The following is a 25,399-nucleotide window of genomic DNA, read 5'->3' as shown; positions in this document are numbered from 1 at the left end:
GAGTGAATAAAACAAGTGTAATTTGCATCTCCGGATTGGTTTTTCCTTGTAACTTATTAACAGCAGTTGCTGAGCCACAGCTCCTCCAGTATTCTGGAAGCTATAATAAACAGTTTTCCAAGTACCGACGCGTAGACTGCACTGCATGACAAGCGTGTTGTGTTGAAGTAAAATGGACCTGGTTTATCGACTTGCTTTGCATGGCACCTTGTACGTCAGGGGCAAATAAATTATTTTGAAGGTCTTGATGTGTAGCCTGCCATGTATGAGGCTCTTGAACAAGAGATTTTGTTTCAGGAACACTTACGCACCCAGTTGTACCTAGACTGGCCTCGTAAATAACCTGATCTAGGTCTCAAGATAAAAGAATCTACGAGGTAATGAAAGTGAAGACGTCAGCTGCATTGGCCATTGAAATAAATTCAGTGGTGGAAGTTGCAAATTTGTGCCAGACTGGGACTCGAACCCAGACCTTCAGCTTAAAGTAGGTGTTACCTGGGCCATCTGGGAAGCACTTCACAGATGACCAGAAATCTCAACTTGTCGCACGCTGTTAAAGTCCATATCTTCTAACCTCATCTCTCACGTCACAACCTGTATTTCTACAAAAGTTTACACTTAATGTGTATTTTCACTAAACGTCTTTGCCCATTACTATTTATGTGTGGTTTCTTTTCTGTCAGATATGTCCAGCAGAATAGACACGACTGCATGGTACATCAAAACAAGACATCAGCCGTATCGGCGTCTCCAGACGGCCGAAGTAGTTACAGCAACCGCTCGCAATAAGTGGCAGATCTGGTTCAAATTTTCAACTTGCACCATTGATTTATTTCAGTGCCCAATGTGTCTGACTTTTATTTTCCTTACCTTTTAAGTACATCGCCGCTGTATCACATAGTCATATCTACCCTGTAGGACATGTTTGGCAGAACAGGCAATACACATATATAATTATGAGAGCGCACAGCTTCTGTTACCTTCAGTACGTATGGACACCACGTCCAAAGTCTTTCACGAATTTAGATAATACTGTGCAAATGAAATTAATGGACTGGGGCTCTTCTAGAGTTTGACAAGTTTGGAATATGGGTCGTATGTGAAATGTGCACAGATGGCTGAGGTGGTTAAGCCACCCGCTCTCGTTAAGAGGAAGATTCGCGTTCGAGTGAAGGTCCAGTACAAATTTTCAGTTTTCACCACTGAATTTATTTCATTGTCCAAAGCAATTTCTTGATTTCTCTAGTCTTGTACATATACGGCTGGTGTACCATACATTCATGTATGTTCTTTTGGACATGTTCGACAGAACAACCACCACACATATAAAAACGTCTTTGATTGTTTATAACAGCCGCGCGGGATTAGCCAAGTGGTCTGAGGCGCTGCAGTTATGGACTGTGCGGCTGGTCCCGGTGGAGGTTCGAGTTCTCCCTCGGGCATGGGTGTGTGTGTTTGTCCTTAGGATAATTTAGGTGATGTAGTGTGTAAGCTTAGGGACTGATGACCTTAGCAGTTAAGTCCCATAAGATTTCACACACATTTGAACATTTGTTTATAACGCTGTGTGAAACTTTGCCGTAAACATTCCGGAAGTTTGATACATCTTGTTAGTCTAATCATCAATGACTGACTTCAGGGTGATGTGACATGTCTGAACAAACCTGATGTCTTTCCTGCTCACTGGACTGGAGCCATTATCAAGACTGAAAGCGCAGTTACACTGATGTCTCCGGGGGTAGACTATTTTTTGTCTGTTATTCTTAATTTTAGTGGTCAATTTTACTGACGTTATGTAGGTTGGCTGGGAGTTAGTCATCTTACTGTTCTGCCTAGGAATTTTTCCTATGCATCTGACTTCGCTAGTTAAAGAAATTGGCAGGCTTCGGGGTGGGACACAGAAATCAAAACACTGAACTAGGCCAGAGATGTGGACATACATGGTGCGTAGGACAATGTTCGTGTCGTACTTCTGTTGACATCCGTATTCGACTGCTCGCTGTGCTATCGGATGAACGTTCGATTTTTCACCCACATTCCACTATTCTTTGACACACACGTGTTCACGGCTTCCAACAATGACAGACAATGAATTGAGTGTCGAGTGCCATTTTTTACTTAGGGGTTAATTTTTGTCCCTGTTTATAAGTATTTTTTTCCTTTCAAATTTCGGTAGATTGCTCAACTGCAACAATATAAAATTCCTGTTCCCATCTTAACATGCGTCAAAACACATGCTCAACATTTTTTTCAAAACTGTGTCCCGATTATAAAAAAAAAATCAATCAACCTCAGCTTCATTGAAGCATATGCTTTTTAATGGTTTTCTTAAATGTATTTTAGGATTTTTCCTTTTGAAATCAGAAAGCCCAGCCACTTTGGTAATGTATTGAAATTGTTCGTAATGCCTAGTTTTTGGTAAAGGTAATACACAATTCGCCACAACTCAATCACGGATATACAGTACCATAAAGATGCCGATATAGTCACTTGCTTGACTAAGTCTTGTTCTTGTTCAGGAGTAAAAACAGATCTTCTCCCGAAGGAAGGTTTCACGCCTGAACTTGATTTTAATCAGTCACAAAGCGTAACTTTTAGTATGTTCAGCTCTTTTGGTACACTGTTGAGAGGTTTCCGCAACTTCAGCAAACGTAATGTCTTTTCTTGGATTTCTTTAGTCAATCCAGCGCTCTCTGAGCTTCCTTATCTTGTCCTCACCATCTGAAATTAGGTATAAGAGCTGACTTAATTGTAAATAACTCATTTTCTGAAGTTTAAAGCATAATGAAGTACCACACCCTGCCGACATTGCCCCATATTCGTCCCTCGATGTTAGCCCTTCCGGACATCATGACGGAGACCAAAATTTAATAGCTTTGCTATTGCTCTAGAAATTAGAAACCTCGTGCTAAAAGACGAGAATATAATGTCTATCTACTATTAATTACTGCTATTAAATTGGTATTGATACGCTTACTTCAGTTTAAGCGTTACCAAAATATACCAACAAGAGTCAAGAGAAAATAAATTTTAGCACCACAGTTAGACTGCCATTTACAGGAAGTCGTCGCCTTTCTACTCTGCTTCTGTCATCATTGGCTGTGCTGCAGCACTGATTGAAACGCCACACTGCTGAGAAAACGATGGTGTCGATCCTGGAAATAGCGACATCATAGGTAATCCCCGCTCTCCCCCAACAGTCAGTATCAAGTTGCTGGTTATATGACAACACTCCAAGTAACTTTTTCCCGTAGTATTCACTCGCGTATCTTTCCGCCATGCTGTACTTCTCCAGTCTACAACTCTCGTGGTCTGTGACAAATAAAATGGCACAAATTTGCTTGAAATGCACTGGACGCCGGGATTTGAAAATTATTTTGGTCGTTACAATACTTACTTATTAATGAGTTTCTTCCCGTTGGAAGCAGAGGATCTTTGTACCTTATACATGAATTTGAGAATGGGAGAAAGGATGATTGTGAGCTACGGTAGGTATCGACAGTAGTAGATGAAAATGAAGACAAAACTTGCATCAGGCGATAGAAAATGCAGGTCATTCAACGTCACTAAAGGAAACAATGCATTAGATAAGTTGTTAAGGCCGGTGAAGGGATGCTGTTTCGACGTTCTACGTAACTGCTGTAGTCCTACATCGATTTGAACCTGCCTAACGCCGTGAGTCCTTCGACTCCACCTAAAATTTTGCACTATACTCTTCATTAACAATTTAACATTCTCGTGATATCTCAGGATGTGTCCTAGCAGGCAATACTTTCATTTAGTCGACTTGTGTTCACAACTTTCTTTTCTCGTCGATTCGACGTCGTACCTTAACTTTAGCACCATATTTCTCTGGCTTCTGTACTCTAATTATCAGCATTGTTCATCCGAGTATAACTTTTGAAGAAGGCTGCACACAGTAAATATCTTCATAAATTACTTTCGACCATTGAAATTTATATTCGAATTTATCTTTCGTGTATATTTCTTATTCTCTCTACTTTTCACATTGACAGTTATTTTTCTGCCCACATAATAAACCACATCTTCTCATTTAGTGTCTAATATCTTTATTTCATTTCCACGGCATCGCTTCGTTTAATGCAGCTACGTAAGTCCTCTTCAAGGCTTTGTATATTCTATTCACTTGCCCTCGCTTGTTATTTGCCGTCTCGGACAGAATTACAATTGCATCAACTAACCTAACAGTATTTCTTTCTTCTCCTGGATGCTTAATTCCCTTTAGTATTTATCATCGGTTTCCATTATTACTTACTCTATTAACTGTCGTACAAAATTTAAAGACCAAGGTAACTTTCGCATGATGCGCATTTGCCAAGTAACACAGCACGCTGAATCTTGAACTATACAAAGAAACAACTCCTACAATATAATACAGAAGGTAACTGAAAGAAATACGCGACGAGACGAAAAGAAATGACTTATTCAAAAACAGTAATTACAATGAATTAATTGCGATTCATGATGGTCCCATAGACATTACAAAAGGCGCGTCATAGTTCTTAATAAAGAAGGTGATCACCACAGACGGCAGGGGATGCACTGTAGCCTGCTCCCATCCTGGATACAAGTTTGGAAATGAGTTCTTGTGGTAGGGCGTTCTATTCCCCCACCAGCGTGATTTACAACTGCTTAATGCTTGTTGTTGCATGTAGACGTGACGCAGTACGTCTCCCAAAGGCATGCAACAAATGCTAGATGGGATTTAAGTTTGAGGAATGGGCAGAGAGGCAATTTGCTGAATATTCTCTCGTTCCAAGGTCTCCTGCACCTGCTGAGTTCGAAAAATCAATTAGCCATGATCGACAATATTCCTGGATGCATTAAGTGTTCCTACGTCTCGCCATATGAGTGTGCTTCCAAAATCGCTACTCAGACTGTAACTGCTTTCATCCGAGAAGAGCACGCGACTCCACTTCTCGTAGGTCTGCTACCTATGTTCTTGAGAACTTCGCCAAAAAGGCCGCAGATGTGTGTGTTCCAAATAAACACAACGTCCTGGGTGACGTGCAAGGAAACCACCCCCGTGCAGTCTTCTGTGATTTACAACGCTCCTCATGCGAATGAAACAGTGCTGTGAGCAATACGAACCTCCTGGGGTACGAAGTCTCGCTTCGTGCTTCTTCCAGTTCCTTGATTACTCTTTCCCAAGTGAAGTCATCCAGATATTGTCTCCGGACCATTTTACAATGAAGACCAACACAGTGGGAGGTCAACTGCTCGCTTATCGACTTGCACTCTCTTTTCCAGTTCCTTACACTGCCCCACGTAGCGGGGCAACCCCGTTCGGCTCTGTAGTCGCGTAAACCCCGTGCCAATGATGTCTAGTTTTCTGTGTACAACTGGGAGATCTCTGACAACATTCTTCCGCATTTTTGTTTATATCCACCGAGTAGTTGTATGTTATGTTACATTATCTGTCTCGTCATTAAGTGTTACTGAGTGGTATGGATAGAAAAACACTGGCAAAAGTTTACAAATCTGTGTTGTCAACCTCTGCTTCTTTTTCATGCCCTTCAACTGTTAATACTGCTGTATGATTCTGTACAAGGTGCATTTTTCTTCATGTACCTGCATTCCAACCAACATTCTCAAAAGCTTTCTCTAAATGTACGTGCTTTGAACGCAGATTAGCTAGAAATGCGTGTGAGTTTTGTAACGAATAAAATGTCTGTTCCGCTGATTGGGGATGACGTCACCTCCTGCCCACATTCCGGTGGTCTGTGGGTAAGGGAGAGCTATGGCACCAGAGTGCTGTCAGTTAGCAGCAGTTCGGCCAGCCTAGGATGTTGTAGGGTGTGCCTCGCCCTGCCGCTAACGTGATTGGTAGCCGGCTGGAGGGTTTTGGTGGAGTAGCGAGGTGGGGGTGCGGACGGCATCCTGGTTCCCGCCGCTCCCGTCCAGTCCATTACCACGCGGCGCGACTCCCATCCGTCCCGAGCAACTCGGCTAACGTTGTTACCAAGTTGGGCTGCAGGGCAGGGCAGCTTACAGTGTTATACAGCCGCCCGAAAACTAGATCCTTCCCGAGCTCTCCTGTCGTCTGACTTGGCAGCTCCCTGCAGCTTCCATCGGGAGAGGGTCGAGAGTGGCAGACTGTCGCAGGGACGCTGTTGTGCAATACTAGCTACCTAACTGACGTTTCTGCGGCTTGATATATTTCATGTCGGCAGATGCTTACTCCGTACCTCAGCTTTATTACCCAGCATGGATGTGTTATATGATGAAGCACCAGCACGACATTCATTAACTTTTGTGTAGATGTTCATCAATAATGCAACAGATATTTAAGCTTTCATTCCATACGAAACTGATGTACCGTATAGCCATCATCATTGTGTATGGCTCGTAATATATGCTGTGTCTCTTCATGAATGCTGTTACGAAAGTATACTCGGACAACACATCCCAGGAATTCTCATGAAGGGTCCGTGCAATCTTCAAGGTGTTTGCTCTGAGGAGTGTAGACTCTTGTATTATCCTGCTGAAATATATATGTGTGCGTGAGTATATCTTGTATACGAGGTGGGACAATAAAGTATTGAGACTCTTTTTCTTTGCAGGTTGTTGTAACCCTGCAGGCTTGCACAGGCACAATGCCTTTGACCTTGTTCTATAATCTGCTTCTAGTCCAAGCAGCACATCGTTGAAACTGCTCAGTCGTGGGTTGTGTCGTAATAAGTTAACACGTGTTTGTGTCTCTCGTCACGGAAATGAAACTGGATAATATTGCGCAACGGTATGCCATTTCTTTTAGCGTTAAATTGGGCGAAAACGTGACGACAACTCACGGTAAGCTTCAGAAGACTATTGGAGAGGAAGTTATGTCAAGAGCTCAAGTTTTTCGTTGGCATAAAGTATTTAGTGAAGGCAGAACGAATGTTGAAGATGAAAACCGCAGTGGACTACCATCAACCTCACGGACGTATGTCAACTTGGCCAGAGTGTGTGAACTCGTACAATCTGATCGAAGATTATCCATGAAAATGACTGCAGAAGACCTGAACATCAATCGAGGAATGGTTCGTCGAATAATAACTGAAGATCTTGGTATGGGAAAGATTTGTGCAAAAATGGTCCCCAAAAATCTAACACTGCAACATCGAGAAACACGGAAAAATAGCTCAAAACAAATTTCAGTACTACTACAGCCACCTTATTCACCAGAATCGCTCCGTGCGACATTTTTCTACTTCCAAGAGTCAAAACGGCTGTCGAGGGACTCCATTTTCAAACAGCATAAGATGTCCAAAATGCTATGGCGAGGGTCTTGGAGGATATTACAGAAGATCAGTTCCAGAAATGTTACCACTAATGGCAAAAGCGCTCGAAAAAGTGTGTGCATTCTGAAGGGAACTACTTTGAAGGAGACAACACTAAACTTGACTAAAACGGTAAGCTACAGTTTTTTTTTTCACATGAGTCTCATTATTTTACTGTCGCACCTCGTATACACACACACACACACACACACACACACACACACACAAAAACACACAAACACGCACACACACACACACACACACACACACACACTGAAGTGCCAAAGAAACCTTTATAGGCATGCGTACTCAAATACAAATACAGATATATATAAAGAGGCCGAACACGGTGCTCCGGTCGGCAACGCCTGTATAAGGCAACAAGTGTCTGCCGCAGTTGTTAGATCGGTTACTGCTGCTAAAATGGCGGGTTATCGAGATTTAAGCGAGTTTGAAAGTGGTTTTAAGGTCGGTGCTAAAGCGATGGGACATAGAATCGCCAGGGTAGCGATGAAGTGGGGATTTTTCCCATACGACCATTTCACGAGTGTATTGTGAATATCAAGAATCCCGTAAAACATCAGATCTCCGACATCGCTGAGGCCAGAGTAAGATCCGATAAGAATGGGATCAACGACAACTGAAGAGACTCGTTCAACGTAACAGAAGTGCAACCCTTCCGAAAACTGCTGCAGATTTCGATGCTGGCCGTCAACAAGTGTCAGCGTGCGAACATTCAACGAGACATCATCGACATGGGCTATCGGAGCCGAAGACCCACTAGTGTACCCTTAATGACTACACGACATAAAGCCTTACGCCTCCCCTGCGCCCGTCAACATCGGCATTGGACGGTGGATGACTGGTAACATGTTGCCTGGTCGAACAAGTCTCGTTTCAAATTGTATCGAGTGGATGGACTTGTTTGGGAATGGAGACAACCTCATGAATCGACGGAACTTACGTGTCCGCAGGGGACTGTACAAGCAGGTGGAGGCTCTGTAATGGTGTGGGGCGTTTGCAGTTGGAGTGATAAGGAACCCCTGATACGTCTAGATACGACTCTGACATGTCACATACATAAGCATCCTATCTGATAACCTGCATCCATTCATGTCCACTGTGCATTCCGACGGACGTGTGGCAATTGCAGCAGGACAATGCGACACCCCCACATTGCTACGGTGCGGCTCCAGAAACATTTTTCATAGTTTGAACACTGTCTCTGACCACCAAACTCGCCATAGATTAACATTATTGTGACGTGCTGTTTATAAGAGATCTCCAACCCGTCGTACTGTTACGAGTTCATGGGTAGCCCTACAGGATTCATGGTGTCAATTCCCTCCATCCATGCCACGTCGTGTTGCGGCACTTCTGCTTGCCCGCGGGGGCCATACACGATATTAGGCAGGTGTAACAGTTCTTTTGCCTATTCAGTATATGGACGCTTGGTGTAAACAGATATGCAAACTGATCGCAAGTTGATATTGAAACAGATATCGACAGAAAATGAAAAATTGTAAACCCGGTCAATTGATGAATGTGTCACAACCACAGCGTTACTTCTCCTCGCGACTTGCAATGATAGCATACGGTGGACACGTCTGTACAAGGGCGCAGAATCATCGCGAATGTCATTCCGTGCACACAGCAGGATAGTAACTATGCCTCGCAGACAGGCGCGTTAACAATATACGCAGACGTCAGCGTTTGAGAGAGGACGTGTAGTTTGTTTCAAAGAAGCCGGTTGGAGTAATCGACGAATCGCTCGACATTTGAATATGAGTGTTCGACGATGTTGGCAGGAATGGGTGAGTCAACAAGGAAGCAGTCGATGTAGAGGGATGACAGAACGAGAGTACCGAGTAACTGTCAGAGAGACACACAGAGCTCCGTTTTCATGATTGCCATCGATCCGACTTGCAACTGATGCTTCAGTGACCACAAGGATCGTTAATTGGAAGCTCAATGAAAGAGGGCTGAGCTTACGGCGCCCCTTGCGCCCATAACCATTAACCTCTGCACACCACCAAACACGTTAGCAGTAGTGCCGGGCACATTACGCCTGCAATCTCATAGAATTGAGTAGAGTAGTCTTCAGTGATGAGTCCCGTTTTGAGCTGAGCCACGACGACGAGCGAAGACATTTTGGAGACGTCCCAGACGGCGGTGGGTTAACCATCCTGACTGTAGCCCGCCCTATGGCCCGGCAACCGGGAGCGATGGTCTGTGGTGCCATTTGTTTTCATTGGAGAATGCTTTTGGCTTTATACGTGACACCCTTATGGCTTAGCGGTACGTTGAGGATATTCTATACCCCGCCTTCTTTCCCTTCATGGCAAGCCATCCTGCGCTTCCATTTCAGCATATAATGCCCGCCGTGAAGGACGAGAGATTTTACTGCTTGTCTTCATGTTTAACAAACCCTGCCTTGGCCAGCAAGGTCATCGTGTATCGCCCCATCTGAGAACGTTGTGGGATTATGGGCAGCGCCCCCTAATCAGCTGGGCATTTTCACGGTCAAAGGCGCCAATAGAACAGAGTTTGTAGTGAATTTTATGTCTGTACGGGTATGTCACACCTACCGATTTTCGTCGCATTCGACAAGTCCTTCTGGTTTGTCCTTTTTTTGTCTTAGTGCGTAATTTGTTCAAAAATGGTTCAAATGGCTCTGAGCACTATGGGACTCAACTGCTGAGGTCATCAGTCCCCTAGAACTTAGAACTACTTAAACCTAACTAACCTAAGGACATCACACACATCCATGCCCGAGGCAGTATTCGAACCTGCGACCGTAGCAGTCCCGCGGTTCCAGACTGAAGCGCGTAGAACCGCACGGCCACTCTGGCCGGCGTGTAATTTGTCTCCCTGGCCACAAGGGTATGACAGCAAGGTCTACCATTGACACCGGCAGCTGTAGCCGAGCGGTTCTAGGCGCTTCATTCCGGAACCGCGCTGCAGCTACCGTCACAGGCTCTAACCCTGCCTCGGACATGGATGTGTGCGGTGTCTTAGGTTAGTTAGGTTTAAGTAGTTCTAAGTATAGGGGACTGCTGACCTCAGATGTCAATCCCATAGTGCTCAGTGCCATTTGAACCATGTTTAACTACCAGAACAGACACATACTGCCGGAAATTTATCCTCCCTTCCCAACTATAAATTCAGTCCTGATTCTAGGAGTTGGAGCGGCTTAGGTTTCGAGAATCGCTGATTTCTGTGATATTTCACTAGGTCGTCAACGGACAAAATGGTTCAAATGGCTCTGAGCACTATGGGACTTAACATCTGAAGTCATCAGTCCCCTAGAACTTAGAACTACTTAAGCCTAACTAACCTAAGGACATCACACACATCCATGCCCGAGGCAGGATTCGAACCTGCGACCGTAGTAGTCGCGCGGTTCCGGACTGAGCGCCTAGAACCGCTAGACCACCGCGGCCGGCGTCAACGGCCACTTCCGCGTCGATCTGACTACTTATGGAAGCAAGACTGATCGAGAAAAACCACAATATGCCACTTAATGTTCCCGTTGACTGTTGCTCCACAGCCTGAAAGATTCGCCGTCTGTAGTATGGCGTCAGGTGTAAAAGACCCACTGCCACTCTTAGATCTCAATCAAGATTCCAGTCACCTGTTCACGATGGTTTTTGGAGACAGTTTGCCTGTAACCTTGGCCAGGACCTCAGTAGCTGTCGTCCTAATCGTCAGAGTCAGTCGAAGGGCGTTACGATGTACTTTTGGGTAGTGTTTCTGTAACGTCTCGTGCCTACACTTATGCCAGACTGTGGGATCTGGTCCATCTCTTATGAAATGAGAGTGGAATCTGCCTGCTGTGTTACAATACTGTGTCTCAGTATGTTGACTCCAGCAGTTGTTCCCTATGTGGAGTTAGTGACGGAGAACTGCGTGGATAAAGTGCGAAAGTAAGTCTATCAATCTGTACTCAGTGGTTCGCTGGTTGTTAGAAGAGATATCTGATTGCCTCATGTTCTCTGTGGTAATATCATCGATATGATAATTGGAAAGCCAGTAAAATTCCATGTTACAGTTGTACTATATGTTTTATCGTAATATTGAGCACCGCGAGTATTGTGTCTAACTTCACTGTGTTTCCTTTACAGAAATTTAATATCGAATAAAAGTTGACAGAGGCACTTTGAACTTTATATTACTTTCAACTATAAAACTACAGCTGGTTCATTTAATAACGAGTTTAGTGTTCATATCACCGAGCACCGTGATAGGCTGGTTTGAGGCCACATTTAGAAGTGTCCCCTTTCTCTGCGCAGGGCGCATTTCCATCAGAGAACGCACTTCTGCGCCAAGGCTCATAACCTTAATTTGATTCATTTGATTATCTGTCTAAAGTCCGCCCCCGGTAGCTGAGTGGTCAGCGTGACAGACTGTCCATCCTAAGGGCCCGGGTTCGATTCCCGGCTGGGTCGGAGATTTTCTCCGATCAGGGACTGGGTGTTGTGTTGTCCAAATCATCATCATTTCGTCCTCATCGACGCGCAGGTCGCCGAAGTGGCGTCAACTCGAAAGACCTGCACCAGGCGAACGGTCTACCCGACGGGAGGCCCTAGCCACACGACATTCCATCTGTCTAAAGGCTTTTTAAGTAAAACTGCATATAGGAAACATCAGATAGAGTACGGATACTAGTAGAGTCAGCTTGGCTTTTTAGTAAGCTATTTATTAATTCTTATTATCTGAAGTTCAGCAAACTGCTACCAGTTTTGTACGGCAGTTTCTACTGTCTGCCACCCATCGACTAAATTTTTACCTCTCCAGGAGAATGTACGTTTACCATCTGTCACAGTGGAATGGGTAATCTGCCTGTGTTTTCTGACACGTACAGACACTGTAGTGAATGTAACTCTGTACCGAAATTTAACCATGACTCACGTCGTAAAATAAATCCACAAAGTCACCACTCGTTCTGGAATCAGTGCACGACAGCCATCTCTTGATAGAGGAGAGTGTTGCACCAGGAGAATAGTGTACCTAGGATACGCGATCTTCCCTGACCGTTGTTTCAGTCTGGTACCTATTTTAGAATCACACCAAAGAATGAGTTCTAGAAACCACCATAAGCACTTTCCGTCGTTTTCCCGTGTTTTTGTTGTCCGAACATGTGGTTGTGTTTCGTGCAGTGTTTGTAAACAATAGGAGTTCTGCATATTTAACTGCTATAAAATATAATACAGCTTTTTGGAAAGTACTGTCAATTCTTCAGTGACAGCGATTTATGGTGCGAAAAATTCCGCATATTTTGGAAACTGTTTAGGTAAATGCAGAAGGTTAAGCTGTATTTCGTCGGTCGTGCACCGACTTTCACCTTGAAACGGAAGGAGGTCTTCTGCCATGGAACACATGACAACTACAGAGAAACTGAGTTTCTTTACCCGGTAATGAACTGAGTTTCTTTAATTTCTGCTACAAAATTTCCCTTTCTTGAAACTGGAAATCTGTGATAGTTGCCAATAGCTCCTATTCTATAACGTTTTTAACTCGTAAGTGGTAATTGATAATACTTCTTCTATCTTTCAATCCACTTACTGAGAATCGGCTGTAGAGTAAAAATGTAACATTTTGCTATAAAATACACCCCTGGCGAGATTATTTTTGATTGTAACACTTTGAATGTAAATAGAAAATTTGCCGCTAGGTACTTGATCATGATGTGCCTTGGAACAGTCTTTCCCATTTGGAGCAAAATCTGCAGTAGACATATAGTACATGTAATTATTTCAAAATCGAATAAGGAAATGTGTTGGACTTCTATTACAGACTCGTGGCAATGAGACATTTCTCAAGGTCTGAAATATGTCGATAAGCTGTTCCTGCATGTCCTTGTAGTATGCTGAGTTGCGATCTCTGCCTCAAAAGTTCCAGTCACGTTAGACACACGAAACAAACAGTTTATATTCACGACGAGCTTCATCTATAGGAGTAAATTTTTTCTTATTGAAATAATTTCACCTAATGATAAAATTAGAAGAACATACTCTAAATTTATGGAAGTATTGGAGTATCAGTTTGGTAGTGTACGGTACCGAGGTCCATGGTGTAACACTTTACATTTCCCATAGTACGTTTAAGTGAAGTTCATTACAAAACTCTGTTCCTGGTGCTGCCCTTGACGTACGTGGTTTATTTCTTGGATGCGCCATTCTAGTGGAACATAATGACCTATTCACTCATCGCAGCTGTTGTGTGCTTGATTGTCGAAGAACGGTCACTGTGTTTGCTGTTAGATGATCAATTTGATGGCGGTCAAGATTTTTTATAAATGTCTGGCAATATTTCGCTGTTGGCGGTACAGAAGCATTTTAATATTAACAGCATTTTCGGTGATCGGCTGAAGTAAATAATTTCATGTTCGTGTAGGGTACTTGGAAATACATAGGAATAATGCATAAGAATGCTGAAAATTACGTGAATAGTCCGGATAACTGATGAAGAGCTACTGACGTTCGGGAGAAATTTGCGGCACAATTTATGTAAAAGAAATATTTACGTCGAATGAAATAACTTCATGATTGAAAGATTGCAGTAGAAAGAGGGGGAGGGAGGGGGGTGGGAGGGCATCGTTGCCAGCGAACAGTCAGCCAATTTCAACGAGACTTCGTATTACCTGCAAAACGGACAATACAGCGAACTGAAGACCACAACAACGACATAAACATTATGTTCGGTTGATCAGAACTGGTAGTGAACTTAATTTATATAATAGCTCTTTGTGGTTCTGAAATATAATTTCTTTTAAATACCACGAAGAGCATGTCCCTTGAAATGGGGTGGTTTGTGATTCTGACGGCGCTCTGAGTTGCAATGTGGTCTTTAGCGAACCGACATCAGTCACATTGAGCGCTAACTAAACAACTTCTGCTGTATGATGGCACAGTAAGTTGCTGCATGATTGTGGTGACTCCCTGCCATTGTCTTGAACGCAGACTTCGGTCTTTGACTAAAATAACTTCTTCCCCACGACAGTGGCATTATATGTGTTAATTGATGCTATAAAGTGATGGTGATCGTCCTAAACAACTACTCTTCCCACACTCTAGATCGCACAGATCTTATCATTAATGACGACAGGTTTCTTTACACTGTTGCAAAAATGGCTGTCCCATTGTCTTCTTGCAGTCAATTAGAATGGTGTCATAATACATTGTTCACAGTCTGAAGCCCTTAGCAGAAGCATAAGTTCATAGAACACATTCATTGCAAAACGAGAGCAATATTTTATTTGGGAAATGGCCTACCAGCTGACCGAGCGATTCGAAAGCGTTAATTAAAAATCAACCATCGGAGGACTAGGATAATCATTCATGTTCACTGCTCATGCTAACATTATAAAGTTCATTTCCTAATGTTCAATAATCGACGTGTGAATATTAATGGAGGCGGCAAACATAGCCCATCAGTCATAATCCGGTACATGAAACTATTCATAAACGAGCTCGTTATTCATAGCTATTTTGCGAGATGACCTGAGGAACAATCAGCTGAGAGCAGTAGGGAATCGGACTGACAATCTGTCTACACCTACAGTTCCACAATACCAGCAAAGGATCTGTTGGCCTAATTGTCGGCAGGGTATTAAATAGCGGTGACAACACAGATTCGGGTCCAGTTTGATAGAATGAAATTTCCTGAGCTATCAGAGGAAAAATTCAGTGAAGCGCTCTCAAGAGCAAGAATCCAGGAGGTAGTGTTATCAAAGGTGAAATGCTCCGCCTGGGAAGTAATAAACTGATGGATTCTTTGAAGCTGTTAATATGTGCCATTTGTTCAACAGAAATAATTTATGAAGAATGGACGGGAGCAACTATATGTCACACCTTTCAAGAAGGGTGATGCCACCCAAGTATCCAACTACCCAGGGATATAATTACCTGAAACTGAACCATGGGCTGAAGGAATTGTAGGCCATTATCAATGTGGCTTCGTCCGTGGACCATCAACTGATGACAACGTATTTATTTTGATGTAGCTGACAGGAATTTTACGAGTTCGATCAGAAGTTACTTCTTGTCTCCATTAACTTTATACATTCTGACAACATACTTACCGCTCCATGGAAAACGTTGCCACAATTTCATATCCCGTCGAAACAATACAGCTAATTGCATCTTGCAATTCTCAATCGACTTACGGTTTGGCAACCAACTGTCACTACCATTCAGTATATATATATATATATATATATATATATATATATATATATATATATATATATATATATATATTATTTTCGATTATTCCCATCTAAGAGAGCGTTTGAACTTGAATGCCTTTATGATGATTGTTTACGTTTTTTCTGAGCCCAAATTTTCTTCATGTGTTCACTGTGTTGTTTCTTTCGCTCCACTGTCCATTTGCATCCTGGTCTCTTCTGTGTTGTGGCGTCAAATTTACGTTTTTTGATGATCTTCCTGAATTCAGTTCTATTTTCTGCATCGTTTACTGTTATGTGTGCCTGTCTGAGGTCCTCTTCAACTTCTTTTATCCAATTTGTTTTTCCCCTGCCTGAGTTGATGACTTTAAGAATTCGCTTTGAAATTCTGTTTTCGTTCATCCTGTGGATATGTCCGTAGAACTGCATTCTTCTTTACCTTATTGTATCCGTAATCTTGTCTGCGTATTTATATAATTCTGATGTTGGTCTCTTCTTCCAGATTCCTTGCTCTTGTATCGGGCCAAAAATTTTCCTGAGAATTTTCCTTTCTTGTTTCTCTATTTCTTTGATTTTAGTTTGCCCACCTATTTGTGTTGTTTCAGATGCATACAGTGCCTCCGGATGTACGACAGTGTTGTAGTCCCTCAATTTTGCGTTAATGGACATGGACTTTTTGTTATAACAGTTCCACGTAAGTTTATATGCTTCCTGTAGTTTTTTTATTCTTTCCTCATTGGCCTTTAGGTTGATCCCTGATGGCTGGATGATTTCTCCCAGGTGCTTAAAATGGGGTACTTGTACGATTTTCCCATGGCTTGTCACAATAGGCAATTTGTCTTGTGGCACTCTTTCTATGTACTGGGTTTTCTCGTATGAGATTTGCAGGCCATTTCTTTGTGCAATTTCTTGTAACTTCTCTATGGCGTTAGTGGCTTCTTTTCTATCATTTGAGAGGATTGCAAGATCATCCGCAAAAGCTAAACACTTCACATTGAATCTATTATCTTTTCTAATGCCAATTTGGATTCCTTTGACTTCTTTTTCCCATGTCCTGATAATTTTTTCAAGAATGATATTAAAGAGTAATGGTGAAAGTCCGTCACCCTGTCGCACTCCAGTTTGGATTTCAAATGGTTCAGAGATATCTCCCACAAATTTAACCTTGGAGACTGTGTCAGTTAATGTTTCCCGAATGATTGCTCTTGTCTTTCTGTCAATGCCGAATTCTTCCAGCGTCTTGTAGAGCGCTACTCTGTCTATTGAGTCGTAAGCCTTTTTAAAATCTACAAAAGTAACCACTGTGTTTCGGGTGTTTCTCATCTGGAGAATCATTTTCAGATTCCAGATCTGCTCTATGCATGATCGTCCCTTGCGAAAACCAGCCTGGTATTCTCCTATTTGTGGGTCAGCTTGTTCTTCTAATTTATTCATGAGAACTTTTGATAGGATTTTATATGTGACCGGTACGAGTGAGATACCCCTGTAATTATTTGGTTCAGTTTTTTTCTTCTAATGATTTCCGGGTATGCAGCCGGATCCCGTCGACATTCTGCCACGATATTTCGGCCCAGAGACGTCCGGCCATCATCAGGTGAGTACACAGTTTTGTCCCCTTTTTTGTGGAGTGGATGGATGAGTGCGCATTTCCATTCAGAAGGGATCTGTTCTGTTTCCCAAATGTTTAATATGATTTTGTGAATTTTTCCTGTTAATATTTCATCATTTAGTTTCCATAGTTCTGCAATAATTCCATCTTCTCCTGGGGCTCTATTGCGTTTCAGTGTCTTGATAATTTCTACTATTTCGTTGATGGTTGGCGGTTTAGCATCAGAATTCGGTGTAGACGTCTCGTAGTGAATATCCTCTGTAGGTCTTTCGCAGTTGAGAAGTTTGTTGAAATAGTCTGCGAGGATTTGGCAGTTATTCTTCGTGTTAGTTTCTAGTGAGCCATCCGGATTCTTGAAACAAAGATTGGGTGGTTGGAATCCATCAATATGTTCTTTAATAGTTTTTTAAGTATGAGATAATTACTTTTTTGTAACTTCCAATTATGACAGTTATTGGCTTCAGATTTTGACAGATTGTTCCTTTACACAACAGAAAGTTATGTACCTAATATGAAGTTCCTCAAGCTATTTCTAGATCAGTTATTAATTTTTATATTTCCAGAGAATGTAACTACTCTGTAAGCGCCTCTCAGCTACTTTCGTACGCTGCAGTCACGTGATATGGTCATGACGCACGTCTGCAGGACACAGCCCGCCCGTTGCCGATCGTATAAGATTCTGACTGCTTACACTGGAGCCCACATACATTCATACAAGAAAGCTTTAATAGACAATTTGGCGATCGCACCATAGCTGGGACCCCTCAAACTTGACCCTTGGGAATGTAGATGGTGGGAGTAGACACAGTCCAGGCATTTGCGTACAGAACTTCGCCAAAACTGGATGTAGGTAAATTTCAAATGCGTAGTGATTTCGAGAAATAAAAACCTTATATGTTTTGAGTTGTTAATGACTGTTCTCAATGGAAACAGTCATTGTCCACTTCCTAAATTACCAGCCAAGGTCAATACATCAATTAAAGCCTTGGAGTGCAGAGATTGAAAGGTGGCTACACTGAGTCACAGCGCCAGAGATTGCGCCAAAGAGTATTATTCAGCCGCCTCCACCGGGGAAGTAGTTGTTCAGAGAATGTCGAGGACAGTGCTCGTTCAGAAATTGTCGTGGGCAGTGCTTGCTGAGAGGATGTCGATAGCTGTACTAGTTGAGGCCATGTCGTGTGCAGTTGTTTTGATGGGCTAGACAGCAGATGTTGTTCGAATGGAGATGTTGTAATGATAAGAGTGTATTTTTCGTCAATATATATGAAGGTAAAAAACATTTTTTTATTTTTTTATTTCGTAACTAACAATACCTCCTGGTCACAGGTTCAGTCAACAAAGCATCTGGCTTGTGTTCATGTATAGAGTGTTATTCTGGTTTCTATGTGCAATCATAATATTTCTGTTTTTTTTAATTACTTCATTGTAAATGGCGTTTAAAGCAGCTTGTCGTATTGAGGAAGATCCGTGCCAGATGTGTACGTTGAATCACACTTCCACACACAGAACAGTTACACTTGTGCTTTGTTGTTTCGTAGCTTTTATAGTTGCTGGGGACTTAATTAATTAATTGTGTAATGGAAATTTCCTTTCTTTCTTTGTTGTTATTCTATGCAGTCAGATTGCGTACTAATACTAGTCAGGGCCAACCGGTTACGAGACTTCGTAGCCGGACGTACAGTTACTAAAAATATTTGCATTCTAAATAATTAAGCCCCCATGCACGATTATGCCCCTCCTCCACGGGCTAGAATTTGATGGTATTTTTGCCAGCATTGGTGGTGAAAATACCACCAAATTCGTCAAAAAAAAAATACAGACAAAAGTATAAGATAATACTAATAAGTAAATACCACAGAACTAAATAAATTGTGGCTTTTCACTGACCCTTCTATAACCTAATATATAAAATACAGTAAGGAATACAAATGCTTGCATACATGTGATTTTACATGATAGTTTACACAAGTATCATTCAATCAATGGCACCAGCAATGACAAATAGGTGTAGGTAAGAGTCTCATAACATTTCACAAACAGTAAATATACAAAAAATCAGTTTATACAAATATTCAGATAAAATCTTTTCAATAGTTCAATAAACAAGTAGCACTCCTCAGAGTAGTTGACAGTTCCAACAGTAGCACCCAGCAATGGTCAACTGGTGCAAATAGCAGTCTCATAACATTTCATCAGCAGTAATTAAACAGCTCCAACCGTGGCACCCAAAAATGGCGAGTAGGCGCAGACACCAAAACGTGACATCATTTCAGTAGAAGCAGTTCCATCAGTGGCACCCAGTAATGTTGACAGGTGCAGACAGCAACAAGTGACATCATTTCAGTAGAAGCAGTTCCAACAGTGGCACCCAGTAATGTTGAACAAGTGCAGGTAACAGTCCATAATATTCACTATCACTAATTAGACAGTTCATCAGAGTTCATCAGCAGAAATTAAACATTTCCAAGTGGCACCCATCATGTTGAACAAGTGCAGGTAACAGTCCATAATATTCACTATCACTAATTAGACAGTTCATCAGAGTTCATCAGCAGAAATTAAACATTTCCAAGTGGCACCCATCATGTTGAACAAGTGCAGGTAACAGTCCATAATATTCACTACCACTAATCAGTCAGTTCATCAGAGTTCATTAGCACAAATTAAACAGTTCCAAGTGGCACCCATCGTGTTGAACAAGTGCAGGTAACAGTCCATAATATTCACTATCACTAATCAGACAGTTCATCAGAGTTCATCAGCAGAAATTAAACATTTCTAAGTGCCACCCATTAATGTTAAACAGGTGCAGGCGTGAACAACAGTTTGAAAGCACACACAATTGCTTTTACAAAATTATTCTCAATGCTCTTACACTAAACATACAAATGATAACAAACACACAAATGATATCCCATAATTGTCATATTAACTATTACAATACACAAATAACAGTAAACCTATAATATTTATGGGTGTCAGTGAAAGCCACAAAAAACAAGTAAAATAATATTTAGGAGATGGGTCGGTACCAATTATTTGGTATTAGGAAACGAAAACACACAAAACACACTCACTCATCTTTCATCCACATTAAGTACTACTGAGTAATTGAGTAGTGTTAACTGTGTAAATGCAATTCTGTCAAAGATTTGATGTTCGACATATGTATCAAGTAGTAGTGGCAGCAATGTGTAACAGTCGATAATAGTTAGTCAACGTCATAGCCATCATGTCAAGACCGATGTTTGCCAAGCCAAATCAAATGTACGGTTGCTGAACAACTGTCAGTGTGCCAAGATATGCAAATACTTCCTCTCTCCAAAAAAAAAAAAAGTGTATACTGCTTATTGATTTAAAAAAAGTGTGTGTGTAGACAATCTTCCTTCAACTTGAGTGTTCTAGTCTGTCATCTTCAACCTCCTTGTTCCATATAAACCAACAAAAAAAAGTATGCTCCTCACTTACTTTACCTCTTATCCACCAAAACTCCAATAACCATCAGCATCACATAATCTCATTACTTCAATAATACCTCTTACGTCGATACATATAAACCTTATCATCAATATAATTTACCTTACCTCTTGTCCACCCAAACTCCAATAATCATCAACTTTACACAATCTCAATACCTCAATAATACCTCTTCAATACGTCGATACATATAAACCTTATCGCCAATATCATTTTACTTCCATAACAACTCTTTCCTCTAGTCAGTCTCCTCGAACAAGTACATATAAAATCCTAGTGCAAACTTCAGTTCATCATCCCATACAATCTGAAGTGGGTCGTCGACACAGAACCTCTGTGTAATCCATCTGACCCAAATCTTCTACTCATTACGAATTATAAAATACATTTTGGTTACCTTGTCCATCATTAAATAAAAGATATGCATACATGAGCACTAACAGCATTTAGTTTGAATAATTTTCAGTAAGTAAGTACGAGTATGGAGATTTAATGATCGTAATACTTCACAGTGTGTACACCACTTCAAGAATCATGGCAAAACAGAAGCAAACATGTGGATTATTTCTTGTGTCAAGTGTCACTTGCTATTTCAATTGCTCACGAAGAATGCAGTGTAATAACTGCCAATGGTCTAAACCTAGTGTTGGTATTTCATGTCGTTAGTTTCCTTTCTATTAGCATAAATTTATACAGCTTCCATAAAACCTCCAGCTCATGTGACTTCAATGAAGTTTCTTGTACCAATGCCGTTCGTAGAATTATAGCAGTTCATTTTCTTATCTTAAAATATAAAGCACTGAGCGTAAGCAAAACATGCAATAGCGAGTAAAAATACCATTAGAGAACATAATGTCAACAAATGGATGTACCACAATCCCTACAACAAGGCTCTGCCAAGCGAACAATCTATAATTATTACCATAGAGCGACCTAAACTCCATGTTTGTACACAGCATATCAGCGTTTCTACATACCAAATTAAAGAGTGGTTATGACAATAAACCAAAAATGTGTGAATATGCAATCCATACGCAAATCAGTAAATATATATCTTACATAATAAACAGGTCATTAGCATCATATCAGCATAAGCAAATAAATGTTCAAATGTAATTTTAATAAGTAAACATGAAGACGCAAGCAGATAAATCACGAAGTATAACCTACACATAACCATATCAGCACAATTAATCAAGTGACAATTATAATTTAAATAAATAAGCACAGCAGGCACATAATAAATAAAATATGACATGAGTGAAAAAGCATAGCAGCCAAGCGATGCATAATATACATAAGTAACCACTCTGTTCTTTAATAAAACATTGTCAAAATCAGCAAATGTACGCAAGCACGTCGCTTCACAAGTAAATTCATAGAACATAAAATTTAGCAGAAAATATAATTCATGTAATCGCGAGCAGCAAATTACGTCTAAAGTACGTACCTAAGTGGAAATATGTTACCTGAAAAATAAACTCAATTAATGGTTAACTTTTTAGTTTATTAGTGTCTTCTTCGAAATTACATTCTTCCTGAAATTTTCTCGATAACAAATCCTCTTAACGTCGGACACACACAGAATTTACCTGAAGTTCTTAAATATTTTATACAACCGTATCCTGAACGTTAATAATATAATTTATCAAGTCACTATAGCTTTATACTGAATGTAATCAGAGAAATTAATCTGTGTATTTGTTTACGGCTGTCAGTGCATTCGCACTGAGCGCTCGATCAGCTGCAGGTACGCGTGACGTAGGAAGTAATTGTTTGCGGTCAACGACTGCCTTGTGCGGCGCGCAGACTTGACTGTTGCTTTGAGTATGTGCTGCCGCCGGAACACGGCGCGGTATCCTTGTACTCTCCGTGTGTTTACGTATAACTGTTAGTTTCTCAAAAGTATGTCATTCCACAAAAATTTTAACGTTCGATATATGATGTATTCCCTTAGAGCGCCAAGATTTAAGAGTTTCTACTTCGACAGTGTTATCATGAATAATTTTGGGAACTCTATATGGACCGTTACAAAGCAGAAAAAATTTGCGACACAAGCCTTTTCCTTTGTGAGACAAACGATGAGACTTAATTAACACCTTTTGACCAACTGACAAGGTTTTTTAAACGACCAGGACGTTTAGCTGATTTCTGTCTTCTAGCAGCCGCAAATGCAATATTTTGTAGAGCCAGGTTGACAACTTGAGAATGCCGCAGTTTCTGTGAAGGCGGAAAAAGGAACGATTTCAGAAATGCGATTTGTCGGTGCTTTATTTTTTAATATCAATATAGGCGGTAAAGAAGTTGAATCATTAGGGAGTTCATTCAGAATTTTTTGAAAAATGTGAAGATACTGATCCCAAGTTCTGTGATTCTGATGACAATAAAGTCGACACAATTTGTTGATTTCCTTCATCCATCTCTCTGAAGCGTTAGATTGAGGGTGAAAAAGTGAAATGAAAATTTATTTAACCTTACGACGCTGTAGAGTACGAAGCCAAATTTTAGAGCGAAACTGTGATCCATTATCTGATATAACCTTATCAACATGACCAACTTCTTTAAGAAAATGTTGTTGAAAGCGTTAGATACTGAACGACCTGTTGCTTTGCGTAAAGGTGTAAAACACTCATATTTTGATGTCAATTCCACTGCTACCAACATTTACGCAAAACCATTAGTAGAACGAACCACTGGACCGAACAAATCGACTGCAGCCATGTGCTTTAATTTCGCTGGAATGATAGGAAACAACGGTGCTCTGTGAGAAATAGTTGGCGGCTTAGCCTTTTGACATAGTTTGCATTTGCCAACAACAGATCGAATACGTTTTCCCATATTACTGAAGTAGCAGTTTTCTCGTAATTTATGAAAGCATTTTCTGGGACCAAAGTGTGCATAACTGAAATGTGTGTGCCAAATCAATTTATTAACCCACTCATCAGGAATGCAAACTAACCAAACAGTTGTCGACCGATTTTCGTTTAAAAAAAATATCATTGCGAACTAAATAATACTGTCTAATCGCTACGCTTTCTTTTCTCCTCCACTTCTCCTTAATGTTCTTCCAGATTGGATCCTTATTTTGCTCCTTAGCGATGTCCTGGAGTGAAGACGAAATAAAATTTTCAAACGCAACACCTTGAGTATACATCACACAATAATTGTTTTCTTTGCAGTCCTCTTCAGCACTTTGTTTCAAACCCATAGGTGCACGTGATAAAGCATCAGCAATAATATTTGAAGAACCCTTTATGTAAACAATACTGAAATCAAATTCCTGTAGATACAGCGCCCATCGTGACAATCTTCCATGAGTTAATTTTGTTGACATAAGAAATTCCAGAGCTCATTGATCGGTGTAAACCTTAGTATGTCTCTCATACAAAAATGTCCGCCCGCATCTCGTGGTCGTGCGGTAGCGTTCTCACTTCCCACGCCCGGGTTCCCGGGTTCGATTCCCGGCGGGGTCAGGGATTTTCTCTGCCTCGTGATGGCTGGGTGTTGTGTGCTGTCCTTAGGTTAGTTAGGTTTAAGTAGTTCTAAGTTCTAGGGGACTGATGACCATAGATGTTAAGTCCCATAGTGCTCAGAGCCATTTGAACCAAAAATGTCCGAAATTTTGTGAAAGCCCAAACAACAGCCAAGGCTTCAAGTTCCATAATCGAATAATTCTTTTCTGATTTAGAGAGAACACGACTTCCAAATGCAATAGTTTTCTGTACTACAACGCCGTTTTCTTCTATCTCTTGAAATAAGTGTGCACCTCGGCCTTTGTATGATGAGTCCGTCGCCAAACAAAAATCTTTAGATAAATCCGGATGTGAAAGAAGTGGAGCTGCAACTAAAGCATCACGAAGTTGTTCAAATTCTGGTTGAGCTTCCTCATCCGAACACCAATTAGAATTCTTTCCAGATAGTTCACATAAACGAGGTGTGGCCAAATCGTCCAATCTAACAAAGCGTCTAAGAAAATTACAGACACCAAGGAAACTACGAACATCACGTTTTGTGGTAGGAACAGCATAATTACGAATAGCGTCTAGTTTCTCTGGATCAGGAACAATACCTTCCGTAGAAATAATATGACCAAGAAATTTCACCTGAGAACGACCAAATTCAGATTTCTCCAAGTTCACTGTAATGCCAACTCTGGCAAAAATACGTAATAATGAATCCAAAATTTTGTTATGCTCGCTCCAAGAACGTTTAGCAATAAGAGTATCGTCAACATATGAAGTAATATTGTCACGAAGATAAACAGGTAAAGTTTCGTTTAAACTACGAATGAATGCTGCTAAAGATACAGTAAGTCCAAATGGTAATTTTCGAAATCACTTTTGGGTAAAATAGTCATATCCGGTTATTCTTTACTGACTCTCTAGATAGATTGATAGTTGAAGAGTTGTTTTGATAGATACTAAGAATGGTAAAAGAGTAGGCAGCTGTGCAGAAAACTAAATGGGAAATAGCACCACTACAGCTCGAAGCCCTGTGCACGTTACAGCACATATTCACTTAGTGTAGCGAATCGCCTGAGGACATTAATAGCCGCTCATAAATTCCAGTTTGTGACTTAGTGGCCAATTTGGTGGAAGTGCGTACATAAATTGATCTAACCATGAACATGGATGTATGTCATTCTTATAATTGCGGAAGATCTTATATTTCCGAACATTTAAAAAGTGTTTATAGTCAAAGTTTTCACCTCGTGGCGACAAAGACCTACCGCGTCTGTCCCATTCCCAATGTCAATTATTGTCAAGTTCGCGCACCTGGCTCTCTCTTGTTGCTTCTTGTAAATTAAATAAATTATTTCCTTCAAAGCCCTCTGCTATCCGT

This window comes from Schistocerca serialis, chromosome 5 (genome assembly GCF_023864345.2).
Source record: "Schistocerca serialis cubense isolate TAMUIC-IGC-003099 chromosome 5, iqSchSeri2.2, whole genome shotgun sequence".
Taxonomy (NCBI): Eukaryota; Metazoa; Arthropoda; class Insecta; order Orthoptera; family Acrididae; genus Schistocerca; species Schistocerca serialis.
Note: the sequence above shows the minus strand (reverse complement) of the source record.